Genomic DNA, 21,150 nt, shown 5'->3' on the forward strand with positions numbered 1-21,150 from the left:
ATGGGTAGGCAAACAAAGGCCCAGGGGCCAGATATGGCCCAATCAGTCTGGGAATCAGTGTGTTTTTACATGAGTAGAATGTGTGCTTTTATTTAAAATGCATCTCTGGGTTATTTGTGGGGCATGGGAATTTTTTCATCCCCCCCCCAAAAAAAAAATTATAGTCTGGCCCCCCACAAGGTCTGAGGGACAGTGGACTGGCCCCCTGCTGAAAAAGTTTGCTGACCCCTGGTCTAAGCTGTTCTATCCATTTATCTGTCATCCATGGCCATAACAACTGTTACTTCCCCTGCCCCACCCCTGGCAATTTAATTTGGTTTGACTACAGCTGACTACAGCTGCAGAACTATTATCAATCCAGACACAACCTGTCATTGGTGCAGATAAGGGAAACCGCTCAATCTCCAGTAAACAGCAAATTCTTAAAATACCAAATAAAACCTCAGCTATAGCAGTACAAACATAAGGGCCCCTCGACTCCTAGCTTTTGCCCTATTGGCTGAATATGTGTTAGTTCACATGGGGCTACATCCCAGACTGATTTCCATAGGATGGTCAGGGGACAAATTAGTGCATTGTGGAAGAAAAGTAAACTTGTAACAGAAATTTGTTCGAGGCACATTGTGATACTGTTATTCAAGACTGTTATATACTTTAAGCAGTTCTCCTGGAGTTGGTTTTATTCCAATTTGAAAGTCGAGCCATTTTTCATGTAAATAAATTCATTTTTGTAAAAAAAAAAATGACCTGATTATGTCATGGAGGAAAAACACACATTAGCTAACTATTCCATATGTTTTTGCCTGTTATTTTACATCAGTATCCTGTGTGTACCAAAACAACTGTCTTGTGGTGAAGGCATTATTAGTTCCACACAGATGAAGAGATGTCACATTAGCTTTTTAAATGTTTCTATTTTAAAAAATAGATGGGAACAGGAGGAGAGAACTGAAACAACTTGTTTTCCAAAAGTGTGTGCTAAAGTGAGGTCTCTGGTTCTCACTTCTTCTGGAGAGCGATGAAAGATCTATTTTTGCTCATTAAAATAAAATAAATCATAGAGGGTTGTTTTATAGTATTCCTCTGGCTAAACTGCCACTTCTGGAAGGGGATGGATTCATCGCATGCATCTTTATGTTAGCAGCAATCTCAATCTTAAGGAAAACAACTACTGATCTGTGTGTATAAAATATCTTGGGAAATAAGGGTGCATTCCAATCTAGATGCTTTTTATTTCCCAGCTGAGATGTCAGTCGCAGCCCATTTTGCTGGGTGTAGCTGTGGCACATCACCAGCACCCCTGGCAAACGTATGCAGTGAATGTTTTTGGAGGGGAACAGCTTGCAAGGACAATTGGGGAAGTGTGATGTGGCGCACATGATGTCACAACAATTTGAGCATCACACCTGCCCCCTATGCCGGGCAGAAGCTTCTCAGGTTTTGGGAATCAGGCAGTAGGTGAACATTTAGGGGGCTAACCTAGTCCCCTTAGTCCACTGACTGTACACCACTGACCCCTGCATCTTATCTAAATGTGGCTGGGCCTGGAACAGTGTAGAGTGCTGGCTCAGATTGGCACAGCCCTGAACTTGCTGCTGAGCTGTAGTGATGGCAAATCCACAGATCTGAATGGGCTGCTCTTGCTTCTCCTTCACCTTTAAAAAAAATAAAAAAATATAGAATTCCTTCAACAGTGTGTTAGCGTTTGCCCATAGGTAGTGTGGCTCCCATTGCTCTGTCCCAGCTCCTGCCAACCTTGCAGTTTGAAAGCATGCCAGTTCAAGTAGATACATAGGTAGCACTGCAGTGGAAAGGTAAATGACAGTTCCATACGCTCTGGTTTCCGTCACGCAGTGGCACCTTTTTATCTACTTGCACTGTGCACTTTTGAACTGCTAGGTTGGCAGGAGCTCGGACAGAGCAACGGGAGCTCACCCCGTCGCATGGATTTGAACCACTGACCTTCTGATCGGCACACCCAAGAGGCTCAGTGGTTTAGACCACAGCGCCAACCGTGTCCCTGTGAAGAAGTGATACTACTTAATGAATTGAAGAGATAATGTGAAGCGCTTTAAACACTGAATTGGCGCCTGAGATTTTGAGTTTCCTCTGCCCTCATGATCCTCAACTTGAAATCTACTATTTTCCATAGCTGCAACTGATGGTCTGCTGTTGCCATCAAGCTAGCCACTGGTGAAATGTGTGGCAGAAGGCTTTTGTTGAACAACAACAAAATAACAACAACAACATTGATAGCTGTATCAGCAAAGTCCTAACACATCTCTTGTCCTCCTGCATCACTTAGGAATTTACTTTTGACTGCAATGGCAACCTGTGAAACATGGCTGAGAACAGAAATAGGAAGCTGTGGTCCTCCAGAGTTGCTTCACTACAACATACTACTTAATGCTGTACTCATATTGGCTGTACTCACTGAGGTTGATGGGAACTGTAATCCAACAACATCTAGAGGGCTACAAGTTCACCATTCCTGAAGTAGAGTCACTGAACTATAACCAGGACTAACAATAATTCATTCCTGAGTAAGAGTCTGCTCAATTGAGAATTTTCTTAGGCCTTTATCATGAGTTCACCTTTTTAATACCTAGAGGGTACCCCAGTTTCTTCTTTCAAATGTTTATTGAAGTATTTTTTATTAACAATGCATGTGGATGCCGCAGGTTGTTGTTGTTTTTTTAAGCAAAAAAGAAAAGGAAAAGAAACAAAGCAAAAAGGCTTCCCATGAGCAATCCATTATGCTGTTAATCTGTATTTAAATTGCAAAGTTGTTTAAGGTCATTGTTACTCTAAACTCTCTGCCAAAATGTTATGTTGGCTTCTGGCTACACTGAGCTGACAGAAATTGCAGCACTCGAGGGGTGATAAAAGCCACACCAAATCTCAGGCTGCAATGAGGGCCGTGAATAAATAAGAGCAAGGTCTGTTGGAAATAGACCTTTATGAACAGAGAAAAAAGGGACTGGCGGGCAGTTTATGACTATGATCTTATGCAAGCTAAGTGATATGTCCATAACAAAAGAAGGGGCGGTAAAACACATTTGTAAAAGCTTAAAGGTTTTTAAGTTTTGTAAAGCTGCCATTCAGCAAGCAACTTGTTGATTCCAAATGTGCTAGGAGCCAGGATGCAAATTGGTTCAGATGATAACTATTATTGGGCCTGCTATACTATTAAGGGAGAGGTGAATGAGTTGCACAGTGGAATGTTTCTCTCAGCCAGCGATCAACTTATGCACGTGGTATGTAGAGCAAGCACCCCAGCAACTGTTGGCAACTGAATGCATGTTGTTATGTATTATTGGTTAAAATATATATAGCTCATGTTTCCTTGACCTTCAGCAGGGCAAGATGCAACGTAAAATTCTGGAAGAATTGATTGTTATTGTTGTTATTATTTTAATAATCAGCAAATGAGCCAGAGATGGGGGACCTCAGGTTCAGGGGCCAAGTGTGGACCTCTAGGCCACTCTGTCTTGCCCTTGGGACTCTCCCAAACCACATCCTTGCTGTACAAAGCTAACATTTATAAATCCAACTGTACTGTGGTCAAATTAACATTCATTGCTATGCCTGCTTTTACTCTGGCCACACTCAGCACTGGCATGTGGTTCCTTTGCTTGAAAAAGGCTCCCCAATCTTGAGCTAAATAGACAATTTGGCTGAAGCAGTCCCTGGTTCAGAACTCTAGAAAGCCTGAATAAACAAGGCTGTCTTCACTTGGTGCTGAAATGATAACAATGCATTTTTTTTATCTATCTGATGTATTTATAGAGATAAAAATGCATTGTTGTCACCATATGTTGATGTAGTTACCACAAAGAAGAGTTGTAGTGTCACTGTCACTGTCACTGTCAGACAAATGCAGATGGTGGTAGAAGTGTGAGATAATCTTATGTTGGCATCTTACATTGGCATTACATTGAGAGACAATGGAGTGTTGCTAAAATATACTTTCCCCAAAGAACCGGAAGCATTTTTGCTCAGGTTGATGGGAGAAGAAATTGCAAAAGTAGATCAAAGACTATTTATGTATGCTACCACTGCAGCAAGAACTTTGTTAGCTCAAACGTGGAAATTACAAGAATTACCTACAACTGAGGAGTGGCAGATGAAGATGGTGGACTATGTGGAGTTGGCCAAACTGATTGTGAGGATCCGAAACCAAGGAGACCAGAATTTCCAAAGAGATTGGAGTGAGTTTATTGAGTATTTGAAAGATTATTGTAAAAATGTGAACACACTAGCAAGATTGACATGAATCCTGCAACAGAACGTACAAATAGTATCTGCCCATGGATAATAAAAGGACTTGATATATATCGAAGGACAGAAACTGGCAGCTGAAATGCGCATATAATTTTCCAGGAAATGGGAAACCAGTTGAAGGGAGGGAGGGAAGTCACGAGCTCGGTGGAGCATATGCAATTGATTTGTTATTGTAATATTGTTATATTTTATGGGGTTTTTTATTAAAGAAAATAATAATATATATATATATATTTAAAAAGGGAGAGAGAGAAACAATGGAGTGTGCCTCTGGGGATGAAGTCAAACCACCAAAGTCACCTCTCTGGGGCACAAGCCTGGGCATTGTGTATGGAGGTCCTGAGATGCCCAGACAACAAGACCCCACTCTCAACCTCACTGATGCTCCCAAAGGAAAGCAGAGCAATGTGTCTGGCACCAGCTTGCCTACAGGAGTTACCAGAAGGAGGGGTATGTGGCACCATCCAACTGTCTTAAGGACTGAACTACAGATTTGGGTAGGGTTTAATCCTTAGCCTTTGCTTCTCCTGAAGATATCCTGTAAGGGTAAGGGGGATAATCTGGGTACTGATTTTATACCCATAGCCTCCCAAAGTTTACCAAGAATTTCAGAATACTCACTATAGGTTATAGGTTATCTTACTGAAACAAGATGGTGCATTACAGGAAACCAAATGACATAAAATAGAAAAAAAAAGATACATGTACACCTGTGTACTGGAAATATACACCACCAACCCTCTAAATCTACAGCAGCAAAAAGCTCCACCAGAAAAAAATGACACAGCAATTGGAAATCCAGTGTCTACTGGATCCAATAATAATCTTATTAACCCATACTAAAGTTATATAACCCAATGATCAGGATGATTTCCTACCAGCATAGTATATGTCAAATACTGGAGAATAGTAAAGCATTCCCAGACTAGCTGAATGAGAAAACAAAGTGTATGAATATACCACCTTGTTTAAACTTACTAACTCAATTAGAGGGAAAGAGAGCAGGCAATGATGTAATAAATCCAATAAGAATTGAATTGTATTCACTATGTATTGGCAAAGCAAGGATAAAATTGCAGAAATGTGAGCTATGTTCATTTTTTATGTTTGTATTTTAGGGGGGGTAAAGTACTGCTTGTTGATAGAAGAAGTGCTTTATTCAGTATTGTGGCTTAGACAGCTACATTTCTGGTTGTAAAAAATGACAGTGTAAATTTAAAATTGTACTTTTTTAAAAAAAATTACAGTGTAAAAATTACAGATGCAAATGATATACCACTAAACGTTTGGGTGTTAATCAGTTCCTGTACCACTGAGGCTATGACAATCTCCAGTCTCAGAAGGATTACTTTTACTTTTCTAGTCATTCCGCAGCATAATACAGTGGAGGAATATGGCAGAATGCGGTACCCAAAGGCTTCTTTGCAGACCTCCAGTGCTGGTTATCTGGGTGCATGATGGTTTTATCAACCAGACCAGCAAAATATTGCTGGTTGGCAAACTTTGAGGAATATATAACGCAATACAGACATGCTTGAAGCAGACAACCAGAGTACCCTTTTAAGTAGCTTACTCTGGAATCTGAACAGCAGAATACTTAAGCAAAAATGGTCCACTTATCTTAGCTCTAAGGTCTCCCCCCCAAAAAAAAATATATCCAAGCTTGGAGCTGCCTCATGAGGCTCCTGCATTGTTCAAAGAGTACCAAGTGGTTAACAGTATCATCATAGCATATTTAATGTCCAGCTGACAGAAGGATCTTCATCATTTGTTATTTCTCCTAGAGCTTTCTGTGGAAATTGCTCATTTACTCTAGGCAGTGTTTGGTTTAATGTGAGCTCAGGCCTGAGAAATCATCCTTTGTAAAAAAAAAAGGGGGGGAGGAGAGACCTCAGCGGAGCTGTATATGGAAAGATAAGATTGTATTTTGCCCAGGTTAGCACAATACAATGATCAAACGTTGTCTGACATTTATACAGGCTGTCAGGCAATGGCTCAGGCACAAGACCGGCCTCTTATGCTAGCCATAGAATTACAATTTGAAGTATAGTTTACTATTCAGCCCATATTTTGAGAGTTTACTTAAGCCCGATGGGACGAAATCTAGATGTGACACATAAAGGGGTTAGAATTGAAAGGAGAGGTGCTTGGTGATATGCTGGGCTATTATTGTCAACAGGATGTCAAGTCTCACTGCTTTCCTGCTAGGACCAGCCTATAACTAAATAAGAGCTTGACATTATTGCTGGGCCCAGTATCTTTGAAGTTCAAGGAAGTTACTGAGAACCCCTCCCCAAGATTACCTCCAAGGAACATATCTCTGTCTGAGGAGGCCACAGGCCCAAGCATTCCACCCTCACCTCTGGACAATTCATGAGTACCCCAAGGATCAGATATGATGGCAAGGGCCATAGTTCAATGGTAGAGCACCTGCCTTCCAGATTCAATTCCCAGCATGTCCAGGTAGGGCTGGGAGAGATTCCTGTCTGGAACCCAGGAAAGTTATGGCCAGTCAGTATAGACAATTTTGAGCTAGATGGATCTTGGTATGAGGCAGCTTTCTATGGTTCTGTGACAGTGTCCAAGTGGAAGTTGAGAAACGAAAGCACAGTGTTCACCTGGAGGCAAATGGTGTCCCATCACTGAGACATACTCTTGAGGAGGAAGGCAGATTTCAGTGTGCTCTGTTTTAGGTCTATGATGTGCCAGAAGAAGAAGAAGAGTTTGGATTTGATATCCCTCTTTATCACTACCCTAAGGAGTCTCAAAGCGGCCAACAATCTCCTTTCCCTTCCTGCCCCACAACAAACACTCTGTGAGGTGAGTGGGGCTGAGAGACTTCAGAGAAGTGTGACTAGCCCAAGGTCACCCAGCAGCTGCATGTGGAGGAGCGGGGACGCGAACCCGGTTCCCCAGATTACGAGTTCACCGCTCTTAACCACTACACCACTCTGGCTCCCGCCAGGAAGGGTTGGGACAGCAGAGCCAGCTATAAAGCTCTTTAGTTTAGTGTTAACCATAGTTGATGTAGCAACCACTGTTCTCCTGCCACATTTTCTAGAAATCTGTTGCTGGAAAGCTCCTCTGCTTTCAAAAACCCATTGGACCTTGGACAGCTCCTTTGCCTTGTTGGTAAGGCTGGATTTTCAGCAGGGATCTTCTTGTTCTTAAGAGTATTTTCTTTTTCTCTGAGGAAAACTGAAAAAGCTTTCAGCTCCTAAATAAAATATACTTACAAACAGTCTTGTTTTCCTTAGAGCTTCAGATTGCCATAGTTTGAACAATCACATTTGGCCTTTTCTTCAGCTATCATGACCTCACAACTGCCACGTATACCAAATGAACTCTACGATGCCACCTAGCTCACAACCTCACTGTGCAGATGTCTGCTCAGAAGCTGTCTAGGGTCTGCACTGGACCAGTCAGAATTCTAAAGCCTTGTGCCAGCTGAACACCAGTAGCCACTTGATGGAAACTGGGTTGAATACAAAGATGGCTATCATTCTGTTCTATGATCACACAGAGCTACCTGCTTTCTATCTTGTTCCAGTAAGATAAAAGTTAGAGATTTCTAGGGTGACCAAAAAAAGAGAGGAGATTATGAAGTAGACCAGTGGAGGGTGTGGTCTGGTGAAAGAGGGTTGCCCTGGGGAGAAGGCATGGCCTGAGAAGACTTCCAAGGGCCAGAGAGTGAGACTTGGAAGACCACATTTATCCCCCAGACCTAAGGCTCCCTTTTTGAAATGTTTGTAGATTTTGCAGGTGGGTGTTCCCACTCTGGTACATATTCTCTTATTCTTTCTTTCTGTTTCCCTCCCTCCCTCCCTCCCTCCCTCCCTCCCTCCCTCCCTCATTATGTTACTTCTTTCAAGTATTCCAAGTATTTGATCAGAAATATATAGTCCACCATCAAAAACAATAATTGTTTGTTTAGGGGAAAAAAGAACTGGAAGGTTAGTCTCCCACCCTTTAGACACACATATATATTACAACTTTTTGTATTCATTTCTTTATATAGTGAAACCATCAGATCAAACTGAAAAACTAAACTTTTCTGGCATTAAACGAGATGTATAATTGATATGATTAATCAATGGGCTATTAATTACCAATATAAGGGAAAAAGTTTTGCTAGTCTTATTGAAAATAGGCAATGGCCATTTTGCTTTTTATTGCATATATAGTTGGGGATAATTTGGATTTATATGTTTGGGGGCATCCAAAGCATATAAATGTGGGGGGATGACCAAAAATGCATTTGTCCTTATCAGAAGAAAAGGTTTAACTGCTTGCACCGGTGGGTTTGTTCTGAAAAGACTATGGATGCTGTGAAGAGCGAGAATGAGAAGCTACCACCCTGGGATTAACTGATAAAGACAAGGTCACACACATGCTTGCTATCACTTGCACCATCTGTCATCCCATAAAGGGACTACTGGCTTGAAAGAGAAATACATATCTCCATCTGATGTTTTGTCCAGCTGGCTGCTCGAAAAGATCATTTCTCAAAGGTTGCCCTTTCGTTTGACGTGATGTGATATTCTCTGCACACTGTCTTATTTTCCCTGATCCCTTTTAGATCTGCACACATCTAAATAAGAGCATACACTTATTTGGCTCAAAGTGTACATTCAGCTTGAGCTGTCTCAAAAGGTTTAGCAGGGAGCTGAATAAGTGAAAAGTGATGCAGCTATTGATGGGGAGTTAGCTTGAGAGTTCATCTGCTTGGGAGGTGTTGCATGTTTGGGGGCAGACAACAGAATACTCTTCACAAGCCCTCTGCTAAAAGCAACTTTGACCTTAATGTGCACAGCAATTACAGTGTCTAACTGCAATCGACAGGCTTCGCTCAGCATTTATGATGTGTTTGCATAGGCCCAGTCTTGGAGGAATTAATTTGTAGCAGGAGTGATTCTAAACCATACCTGAGCCAAAGTTTGGTGCTGACATACCAGGTTAAATAAACTTCAAAGAATATTATCAAAACACCTTCACACCTTGCTTTTATTTGTCATCTCATCCTGTGCTTCTAATATATGTGATTACTTTCTTTTGAAGTAATGGATTAAAAATGGATATTAGTGAAGAATGGAGTGCAGTCTTCCCTAAGCTGAGCACGTTTGTGCCTTGGTATTTTTTGTGGAATGATGAAGCACACACTTCATTTCCTCCTGCTAAAATCATTTGGTCTAGGGCTGTGCCCCAGAATATTAAAAGTTAGCATCTCAGAAAACTGGGACTAACTTTACTGTGATGCCCTAAGGCCACATTCATATAAATTTACAGCCCTATGATAATGTTTTAGACAGTCGTGGCTTTTCCCAAAGAATTCTGGGCTGTTGTTTATTAAAGGCATTGAAAGTTGATAGAAGACCCCTATTCTCCCAGAGCTACAGTTCCCAGAGTAGCAGTTCTTCTTCCCAGGGACCTCTTCAAATTCTAGCTTGATGGTGGTAATAGAGGTCTCCTGAGAGTTCTCCTTTAACAAGCTACAACTCCCAGAATTCTTTGGGGAAAGCCATTGCTACTTAAACTGCACCATAGTGCTTTAAACATGTAGTGTGAATATGGCCTTAGGTAAAGATAAAGGGACCCCTGACCATTAGGTCCAGTCGTGACTGACTCTGGGGTTGTGGCGCTCATCTCGCTTTATTGGCCGAGGGAGCCGGCATTTGTCCGCAGACAGCTTCTGGGTCATGTGGCCAGCATGACTAAGCCGCTTCTGGCGAATCAGAGCAGCGCATGGAAACGCCGTTTACCTTCCCGCCGGAGTGGTACCTATTTATCTACTTGCACTTTGATGTGCTTTTGAACTGCTAGGTTGGCAGGAGCAGGGACCGAGCAACGGGAGCTCTATTGGGATTCGCAGGATACTGAGTAAGTCTGCAGGCTTCAACAGGATGATGCAATACTCTGTGAAGTGCTGGGTCAGAGTGACTCAGCAGGAGTGTGATTAATGTGATTGGCTATCATCTGTTTTAAAAAGGAAAGCCTGTTCAACAGTAACTGTGGTCGTTGTGCTGTGGTGTGGTGGTGCTGTGGTGGAGAGTATTCGTTTGCCTTCAGGAGCAGGTACTCTGTATGGACTGTTTTTGTAAATACTTGTATATAGCTCACATTAAAAAGACTGCATTGAAAAGAAACCTGGGACTCTGAGCGTTTCTGCTGGAAGCGCCGTGAGGAATTCGCGACAAGCTCACCCCGTTGTGGGGATTCGAACTTCTGACCACCTTATCGGCAAGTCCTAGGCTCTGTGGTTTAACCCACAGCACCACCCATGTCCCTTGAATATGGCCTTAATGATATCCATAATTGTGTGGGAAATGTTTCATAGTCGGTGCACACCAACCACTGCACACTCCTCTACTATTTTTAATCTCTGCAAATGCACACGTATCCCACAGTGTTCCCTAGAAATCTCCTTTCTACTTTATTTTGGTTCAAGGTGGCTCTTCAGCGCAATAATCAATAATCCAATAATTTGGAAAAGCTGAATGACCACAGCATCAAGCAAATATTTGAATATGTGGAAATGCCATTGTGGCTCTTACGATGGATCCATGTCTAAGTTAGTTGTACTTAGGTTCCACTGAAATCCATATGGAAAGTAAGTTTTAGGCTGTTCAGTTCTCTTTATGCATTGAGTGGACCATCACCATTTGTCAGGTGTTAGCACAGAGAAAGCAAATTGTGCGCCTGTGTGACTCAACCCTAAACAAATACAAAATTTCGATTACTGTGACTGAACATTTTTAACCAGTTATGCCACTTAACAAGCGGACTTCTTAGCCTGAGACATAAAGGGCAAGAAGCTGCGTATTTCCATTCAATGTAGGAAATTCAATGGGGCTTTTAGTGAGTTAAATGTTACTTCAGCACTGGCATTGGGACAGCATTCTCAACCATATCTGAGTGTAGCAGGCTAACTTAAGAGGTGCAGGGCAGCCCCTGTTTTCCTGAGGCAGCCATTTTCCTCACCTAATGATAGGGCTGGCTCAGGCTATTAAAGCTGCCATTGTATATAAGCTTACTAAACTCTATTGCTCACAATGGTACATACTCCTGAGTAAACATGCATAGGATTGCGCATGTCACCTCACCGGGAAGCTCTGCTGCTTGGCAAGGTATCTGGATAATTGCTGAAGACTTTAAAAACAGAAACAAACTAATTTTAGCAGCTTAGTTTGTCCCATTATGTTCACAATATTTCCTGTAAAAGACGGCAGTGCACCTTCCATATGTTGGTAAATAGCTGTGTATATATAATTCTAACGGTTCTATTTATACTGCTAATTTAGCAGTTGGAAGTATATAAGCTTTTTGTGTCCTTATTTTCCCTTGCAATACTTGAAAACATACTGCTTAGCAGTGGGAAGCCTTATATTACCAAAGAGACGAGAGTGCATTAAGTAAAAACACTTAATTTTTGTTTGGTGCCCCACCTCACCTCTTTAGCATTTCTGCTGTGATCTGAAACAATAAAATAAAGTTACTTACACATTCAGTATGCTGTAATTTCTCATTTGCAATCTGTTTGCTGCAGTCATAGAATAAATGCATTAATAAGCTCCTGGGGCGGTCTGAGACCTGTTCTTATTTAGGACGAGTAAACTACAAACCATGATGTAGCCCCCAAAATACACATGTTTCCTCCGGTATAAGTTCATTGGAACTTACTCCCAAGCAAGTGTATACAGTGGTACCTCGGGTTACATACACTTCAGGTTACAGACTCCACTAACCCAGAAATTGTACCTCAAGTTAAGAACTTTGCTTCAAGATGAGAACAGAAATTGTGCTCTGGCGGCATGGTGGCAGCAGGAGGCCCCATTAGCTAAAGTGGTGCTTCAGGTTAAGAACACTTTCAGGTTAAGAACGGACCTCCAGAATGAATTAAGTACTTAACCCGAGGTACCACTGTATACAATTTAGTTTGAAGGCTCATCCACATTCCACTTATCCTGCCACTTTCCAGCAGGAAAACCTTGTTGGGAAGTGAATAGATGCCAGGAGAGGCTATATTTGTTAGATATTATCCTTCCTTCCTTCCTCACATTTGTGAGGCAGCTTAAAAGGGAAGCTAAGGTAGGCAGGTGCAAGAAGGATGCAACTGCTGGTCTTAAAGGATGAGCAGATTCACTACAGAGAAGATGGTCTTTCAAGTGTCTTTGTCCCAAGCTGTTTAGTTATACCCAACAGCTTTAATTGCACCCGGAAGTGGCCTGGGATCTAGCACTGTTGATATGATTAGGGGATGGCATGGTCCCAGCAATTTAATGCAATTTATGCCCAGGGGCCAAATGTAGCCCTTCAGACTTCTCTACCTGGCCCTCAGAAGTCTCCTTGTACCACAACTCTTACCAGGCCTACTTTGCAGCGTCCTGGATTGAATGTGCCCTTGAACTTTGATAATGCTTCTCACTTGCCCCGAAGAAGGATAGAGAAGGATTTGAGTATATGTAGAAGAGAGAAGCAAGAGAAACAAGTTGTGTAGCTATACAATTTAAAACTTGTCTCTATCCTACCAAACAGGCATGGATGGAGTCTAGTAATGAAGTCAGGCAACAGAGAGGATTTGGGGTCTCTCTGACCTGTCTCTGGTGTCACAGTCCTGGGATGCAGGTATGAGTTAGACTGCAATGCTTGCTAGAGATCTAGCAGCTGCTGAATAATTCTACTGTGTGGTGGTGGAAAAAGTTGGCCACTTTTCTCTCTATGATATTTTCTGGAAGGTTCCTTCTGCTTCGCTCCCAAACCTTCTGTTCCCTCTGGGGGATCTGAACCTGCTGCCCCATACGCTGCGCCTCAGGCATATCATACTGTTCAGGGTTACCTGAGTAATTATACTTTAGAGCAGAATGCTTTTCTCAAGTGTCCACAAGTCCCCAGATTCCTTATTAATTATAAGTCCATTGTGATGAACGTAACATTTGCATCAATGCCATTAATTTCACTCTCTCTGATTTTAAATCAAGTGCCACTCGTCACTTGCTGATTAGCCAGAATTTCGCTGGACAGCTGATTATATCCTTGTCGCTCTATGAAAAGCATTCCCATTTTCCTTTGTAAGAAATCATCATGGTTGAAAAATAAATAACATCTGCTTCTAATCTCCTTACATAAAACAGCATTTAATGCTGGATTACCAGCTTCTGGTACCCAGGGTATTCTGAGCAGTTTGTGAATACACATATTGATTAAATGGTGGTGTTAGTTACATAGGTCTTATTCTCCCATCGCTGAGCCATCAATATGAATTGCTTGCCCTCTGATATTTCACAGATGAAAGGGGTGTTGCAAGTACACACCCCTGCATATTTGTAACTCAAGATGCATGGGGAATTTGAGTTCTGTGAGATCTGATACAAACTCACCTTATTGCAGTAGATTGGGCTATTTAATTTTAATGTTATTTTGAGTATTGCTCCAAGTTTTATTGTTCGTAAAACTCTGAAAAGCAGCTGTGCTGAGGGTAGGGGGTGACCAGGGGTTGGGAGCCTCTGGCTCAGGGTCAAATGTGGCTCTCAAAGGGACATTCCCCAAACCACACCCCTGACCAGTCCTGCTTCACACCCTCCTTGAGGTAAGATTTACATTTGCTGCTCTGTCCTTTTTGCCTCTGACCTAACCCACCACAGGCATGTGGCCCTCAGAATGTTTTCCAGAACGGAGTGTGGTCCTCAGGGCAGTGGCGTTGCATCCTTCACTGGTGCCCGGGTCACACACATACATACATGTGTGAACCAGGTGGGACCAGGGACTGGGCACAGAGGGTTAACAAAACCTGCCGTGCCAGTTCAACCCTCACTGCTGCCAGGCAGGTGCAGGGCACAGAGGGTACACAGAGTAGTGCAGTGCCACCTGCCCGCATTCCTGCACAGGGGGAATCCCGGCCAGCCAATGTGGCCCCAAGGCCGAAGGAAGGAGAACTGACACCCGGTGCGGGGTGTCGGGGGTGGGGCAAGCCACCTAATGGTGCATGTGTGTGCACCGTACGTATAGCACATGTGCGGCACCACCACATACGGTGCATGCACGCATGCCGTAAGTGTATGGTTTGCTCTGCCCCCGACACCACCAGGCAGTTTGCCAATGGCGTCACTCGAGCGCCGTACAGATGGCAGCAAGATCCCTCCATGCCACTGCAGCCGCAAGCAGAGGATCCTCTGAACACGGCTGTGGTGGCACAATGGTGGCGACTCACACTGGTGCACCCAGGGGCAGTGGGGCGAGAATGCCACGGGGGGCTTGCCACCCCCCACAGAGATGGCACCTGGGGTGCGCCACCCCCACCCCCTTCCTCCACCACTGCATGGCCCTCGGTGGGCACATCGCCCAATGCTGGCCAGGCAGCCATTCAGCAAGGGACCTGTGTGCGCGGTGGCAAGGCCAGGCCAGGCTCCAGGGATCAGAGACCCCTGGCCACAGGCAGGGCAGAAATCCCTGTAGGGGGGGAGCCTGGCTCACACCCTTTCAAAATCATGTTCCTGGGCTATGATCCCCCTGGCCCTCCCCACACTACGCCCCTGCCTCAGGCTGAAAAAGGTATCCCAGTTATAAGGGGGAAATCTTTTCTTCCATTATCACCCTCCTGACAGAACTCCCCCTTGAAGCTCTTTGTGTCTCTGAAGCCAAATAGCAGCTAGGAGGAGGCAATTTTCAGCAGGACTGCAGCATAATCGTAAGCTGACTTTCTTTATGGGAGTTTCAGGCTGAAATGCATCAAACTAAAGTCCTTTATATTTCACAGTGTGCCACACGAATCAAAATAAGGAGGAGGAAATCATTTTAATGAACAAAGAACACCCTATTCATTATTCATCTGCTTATGATTTAACAAATAGTTTGAGCAATACAAATTTTCTAATTTTAATGAAAATTGGTACAGTAATTCATAAATATCAAAGTATGTTATTTGAACGTGTCAGATCTGTGCTGCTAAAAATGCGGCAGGAATTATCACTTTGACTCTTTGACTTCTTTTGAAAAAACAGAAGTTGTTTCTTGGTAAATGGATCTGATGTCAACTAATGCTCTTCTTATGTCAAAAACTTCAAGAGCAGTGAAGAGAGGGTTATATAAATTATGTGATGGTTAGTGTGTTTCTATACCTGCTTAATGAGAAGTAACAGAGTAATCCTAACCCCCATATTTGGCATCTGAAAAGGGTTAGGATGGGGGAGAGTCGCCCTCTGCTAACAAAAAAGATACCCCCATAGTTCCAGTGGTCCCAAGTACACCCGAGGAAAGCTCCATGGGCAAAATCAATGTTTCTGCCAGTGGTAACTCCTGAAACCTGGAGTTCAAGCATTGGATCCAATGCTTTTAGCAGCATTCTTGAGATTCTCCAAGGTTGGTCTGGCCAACAAAATACGTTCGTCTGAAGCTGGTATACTTATTAGTTCTCCTTTCCCAGCAAAACCAATGGGAGGGATTTTTTAATTTAGAAAATGGGGAACAGGAATCATGATTTCTTAGAGAGGTTCTCTTTACTAATGAAATTTTCCTACACTAACCATACAATGCTATGCATGTCTACTCAGACTCGAGCTCAATGAGATTGACTTTTAGATAAGTGAGTATAGCATGGATGGAGAAGTGGTGGCTCTCCTGATGTTGCTGAACTACAACTTCCATTATCCCCAAGCGCCATCTATGCTGCTGAGGCTGATGGGAGTTGGAGGGCCACAGGTTCCCCATCCCCATAGCTGTCAACCGTCCCTTATTTGGCGGGAAACTCCCTTATCCCAGTGCTGTGTCCCTCTGCTGTGCCTTATTGATGATGTCCCTTAAATTTCCCGGGTTTCAAAGGAAGCAGCTCCTCTCCCTCCCTCCCTGCTGCCAAGGAAGGAGGGAGGCTCCAACTGTGTTGCTTGGCTGTGTTGCTTACCCAATAAGGAGCCTAAGAACGACTGGGGGGTGGAGCTTGCATGCCTTGTGCCGATCAAATCAGCTGTGTTGCCTGGGGACTCACCTTTGCTCAGCGCTTCCCAGCGGAGAGGTGATGGTGGTTTTCCTTGCTGCATCCCCTTTGCTGGGTTGCTGTGCTGTGGGAACCACCGCTTGAGGCTTCGTTTGGCTCCTGGTTGGGCTTTCTGCCTTTGGCTCAGAGGGGCTCAGAAGCTGAACATATCTGTGCTTGGAAAATCCCTTATTTTGGCTGCTGATCCCTTATTTTTGAGGCTGCTGGTCCTTTATTTTCAAATCTGTAAGTTGACAGCTATGCCCATCCCTGGTCTATAGGATTAGCAGCCATCAGCAGCTTTCCTTCTTGCCACAACTTATGGCTGGTGAGCAGTGTTACGACTGGTGCTGGTTCTGGACTACCTAATCCAATTCCTGTCCCTAAGCAAGATAACTACAAGTGTCTCAAAATATTGATGTATCAGTATTAGAAATAAAGCAATTCTGATTTCTCAAATTTGAATATTCATTTCCTTGAGGGGAGGAGTGGAAACATGAGGAATCTGTGAAATTCAAAATTAACCGTGACTAATACAGCTTCAGTCTACAAGTTCTGAGATGAGAACTCGTTGATTGGGAAACCTGTGAATGTCATTCTCGCTTGTAACAACATATTCAGTATGATCCAGGAAAAAAAAATCCAACTGTGTCCTTAACTCTCCGGTTGTATGGAAACATGGGAGCATAGCAAACTGCCTCATACTGAGTCAGCCCATCAAGAAATCTAGATGTTCAGTATTGTCTACACTGATTGACAATCACCCTCCAGCCCTCTGGAGATGCTGGGGATTGAACATGGAACCTTTTGTACACAAAGTAGATGGTCTACTACTGAGCTACAGCTTCTTCCGCAGGCCAAATGTGTCTGTCCCACAGCTTCAGTCTCCGGAACACCCCTTGGGTCTCTCCCCACACCCAGCCACACCTGTTCTATCCACATCCCTCACTGGCCTTGTCCTCTTTGCATATTTATGCCTTGCTGGGAGGTATTAATGGACTCTGATAATGTATCTTGCTTTCTTTGATAGAAGGTACCATGGGGGTTTTCCTGGGGCTTTTCCCAGTAGTGATGTATGGAAGTGAGAACTGGACCATAAAGAAGGCTGATCGCCGAAGAATTGATACTTTTGAATTCTGGTGCTGGAGAAGACTCTTGAGAGTCCCATGGACTGCAAGAAGATCAAACCTATCCATTCTGATGGAAATCAGCCCTGAGTGCTCACTGGAAGGACAGATCCTGAAGCTGAGACCCCAATACTTTGGCCACCTCATGAGAAGAGAAGACTCCCTGGAAAAGACCCTGATGTTGGGAAAGATGGAGGGCACAAGGAGAAGGGGACGACAGAGGACGAGATGGTTGGACAGTGTTCTCGAAGCTACCAGCATGAGTTTGACCAAACTGTGGGATGCAGTGGAAGACAGGAGTGCCTGGCGTGCTCTGGTCCATGGGGTCACAAAGAGTCAGACACGACTAAACGACTAAACAACAACAACAACCATGGGGGTGTTAGGGTGTATAAGGGAAGGTGGGTGGCACTGTGGTCTAAACCACTCAGCCTCTTGGGCTTGCCGATCAGAAGGTCAGCGGTTCGAATCCGTACAACGGGGTGAGCTCCCGTTGCTCTGTCTCAGCTTCTGCCAACTTAGCAGTTCAAAAACACTCCAGTGTAAGTAGATGAATAGGTACAGCTGCAGCAGGAAGGTAAATGGTGTTTCCGTGCACTCTGGTTTCCATCACGGTGTTCCGTTGTGCCAGAAGCGGTTTAGTCATGCTGGCCACATGACCTGGAAAGCGAGATGAGCACCGCAACCCCATAGTAGCCTTTGCCTGGACTTCACCGTCCAGGGGTCCTTTACCTTTACCTTCGTATGTATCTGTGTGATCAAATCTTCCCAATGCTCCCCATGGTTTCCACTCTTAAAAATGGTGCATTTTAAAGTCGGCTACCTGTCGAAATGTTGACCAGCTTCACTAAGATCTGCCTTTACTGAGCTGTGTTCCCAAGCAATACCCTCTGCTGTTCTGGACGGGGCATTATAACAGGGTTCTATACGCAGATACACTCTGTATTTGTGGACAGCTGCAGGTGGACAACATCCAGCAGCATTATTTATTACATTGCCCACTACATACAGAACCTGGGAGGCACTTTTTAAATCCCTTGTTTGTCCAGAAAAGCTGTCTCTCCCTAGCAGAGAGGGTTCTATGGCTCAACGATGCTAATACCCCAGTGACTTACAATGTGGCCCTCTTTGCGTTGGCAGCAAAAAAGATCAGGAATAAGGACTTGGAATAAATTGCAATAAACTGTAAGGGAGATTCAGAGTTCTAATTAGGAAAATGGTGTGTGCTGTGTGGAGTTGCCAATCTATGTGTGCATATGCATTTTATGATTTCAGATAGTGGCTCTTCTTTTTATATACAGTTACATAGTTATATACAGTGCTTTTTTCTAAAAAAAATGTTTAGGGGGTACTCTCATTTTCCTACTCATATTGAAATACTGCCCCTCAATGAGGCCAAATCTAGATTCACAAAATGTTTAGGGGTATGCGTACCCCTACTTCCCCCCAGAAAAAAAGGACTGGTTATATAGATATTCCATTTCCTGACAATGTTTGTATGGTTTTGTCATGACCTTTGGCTAGTACAATAAAGCTTGCTTGCTTGCTTGCTTACCTTTGTATAGTGGTCTATAGTAACATTTGCATGAATCGCTCCACCTACTTTTCTTCTGGGATGCGGGTGGCACTGTGGGTTAAACCACAGAGCCTAGGGCTTGCCGATCAGAAGGTCAGCGGTTTGAATCCCCACGACGGGGTGAGCTCCCATTGCTCGGTCCCTGCTCCTGCCAACCTAGCAGTTCAAAAGCACGAAGTACAAGTAGATAGGTACCGCTGCAGTGGGAAGGTAAACAGCATTTCCGTGTGCTGCTCTGGTTCACCAGATGTGGCTTAGTCATGCTGGCCATGTGACCCAGAAGCTGTACGCCGGCTCCCTCGGCCAGTATAGCGAGATGAGTGCTGCAACCGCAGAGTCGTCCGTGACTGGTAGTTCTACAACATCTGGAGTTGTCTGTTGGCTATGTAGTAAATTGTAAATGTCAGTGCTAAGAGTGTTTTGTTTTTGTTTTTGTTTCCCAGTGGTTCAATTCCTAATACCTACAAACAGCATGACAATTTCCACCAACAAAAGAAGGTTGGAATAATGGTCTTCTGGGACACACATATCCCCCAGCCCAAAGGGGTGTGCAGTTTAGTCTTCTTACATCACATTAATAGGAACATCACAGGCTAGTTCCCCCCCCTTCCCTCCCCTCCCTCCCTCTGCTTGGTCTCAATCATACACAAGGTATCATACAGCTAAGTTCCACCTGGCTGAGCAACTGGCTTACAACAATCTCAGCAAAGCATACAGCTATCTTTATATATATATATATATATATATATATATATATATATATATGAGATAATTGGGAGGGGGAGAGACCAGTGTTTGTTTGTAAAACCCAAAGCTTTTCAGAGATTTGTTTTTCTCAGCTCTGTTTGTCACAAACCTCCAGGTACTCCCCCCCCCCCCCGAGATTGTTATATGGTGTGTGTTGTGCCACAGAACAGATTTAAGCTGGTTTTCAGCAGATAACTCAGAAAACATCAACCCAGCTAATGGATATTCACTTCAGTGCTGCCATACAAGATGCCACATAATTGTTTCAGAAGTCTGTTCAGATGGGTGCAATGCTTTCTTTCTTTTTTTCTGGGGGTATTCAATGGTACACAGTACCGGCACCTTTTTTTTTCTAGAAGAAAACCACTGGTTAAAAATGTGGCACTTACTGTAACAACTTCATGGTGAATACAGGCACCATTCTTTCTAGAAGAAAATGTGTGAGTTTTTTTTTTTTTAAAAAAAAAACAAAAACCTTTAAGGTGGTTTTTTTTTATTATTATTTAACACCTTATGGTTCAAATGCAACCCGGAATAAATGTCTCCAGATGACCTGATTATTTAGCATTCATCCTGCATTGTTTGCCCAAAGCTTGCCCCAAGGCTATGTGATGTCCACTATTTACTGAGCAGTATTTCTGATTCATTAGTTTTCAGGTTATTTGGCATCCAATTCCATATTGGGCATTCAGTCTGAATTGCATCTGCGAAGGTTACACCACTTCCTGTCAATCAATTGATACCCCACATCGTCAAGAACATTGCCTCCTAATTTCCCTTTCCGCAAGGAAACCCTCTTTATTTTTTTAAAGTGAGTTTCATTCACTTTCATTCCATAAATAAAACCACATTTTTATGCCATGTGTCTGAACTCCTCCTGTAAAATAGTAACAGTCTGGAGAAAACCACTTGCAGATTTAGCTTTTTAAACAGCATATTTTTTTTGGGGGGGGGGGGGTTTAAACAACCTAGGAGTATTAATTTTATTTTTTTTGCATCATTTGTCAGGGACGTTTCACACACCTTGGCACACCTTGGCACATGGCTAAGGTGAAATTATCGACAGGACAAACAGGATGCATTTTTAACAAGTCGCCTGGGGCATGAACCCAAAAGACATTGAGGCTCAAAAAATAACAAGTCAGAATTCACAGGTGTCAAATACTGTCGGTAGCAAAAAAAAAAAACTACAACCACAAATGGCTGTTTCTGCCAAGGATGTCAGGGCAGCAAGATAGATTGTAATGTGAGCAGGTAGTAGCAATTGCTTCTGTCCTGTCAGGATCACCATATGCTATATTTTTTCCAAGGCACTGTCATCTTCTTAAGGGTTTTGACAATGCTGTTTCCTCAAGTGGGTCTTTTCCTTTTTGCAGCTCTTTTTTTAAAACAACAATGCTCATAATATTCATATTTGGGAGGCTGCCTGCCCTGAATCTGTTGCCACAAAGTTA

Source organism: Podarcis erhardii, assembly GCF_964252035.2.
Source record: "Podarcis erhardii genome assembly, chromosome: 9".
Taxonomy (NCBI): domain Eukaryota; kingdom Metazoa; phylum Chordata; class Lepidosauria; order Squamata; family Lacertidae; genus Podarcis; species Podarcis erhardii.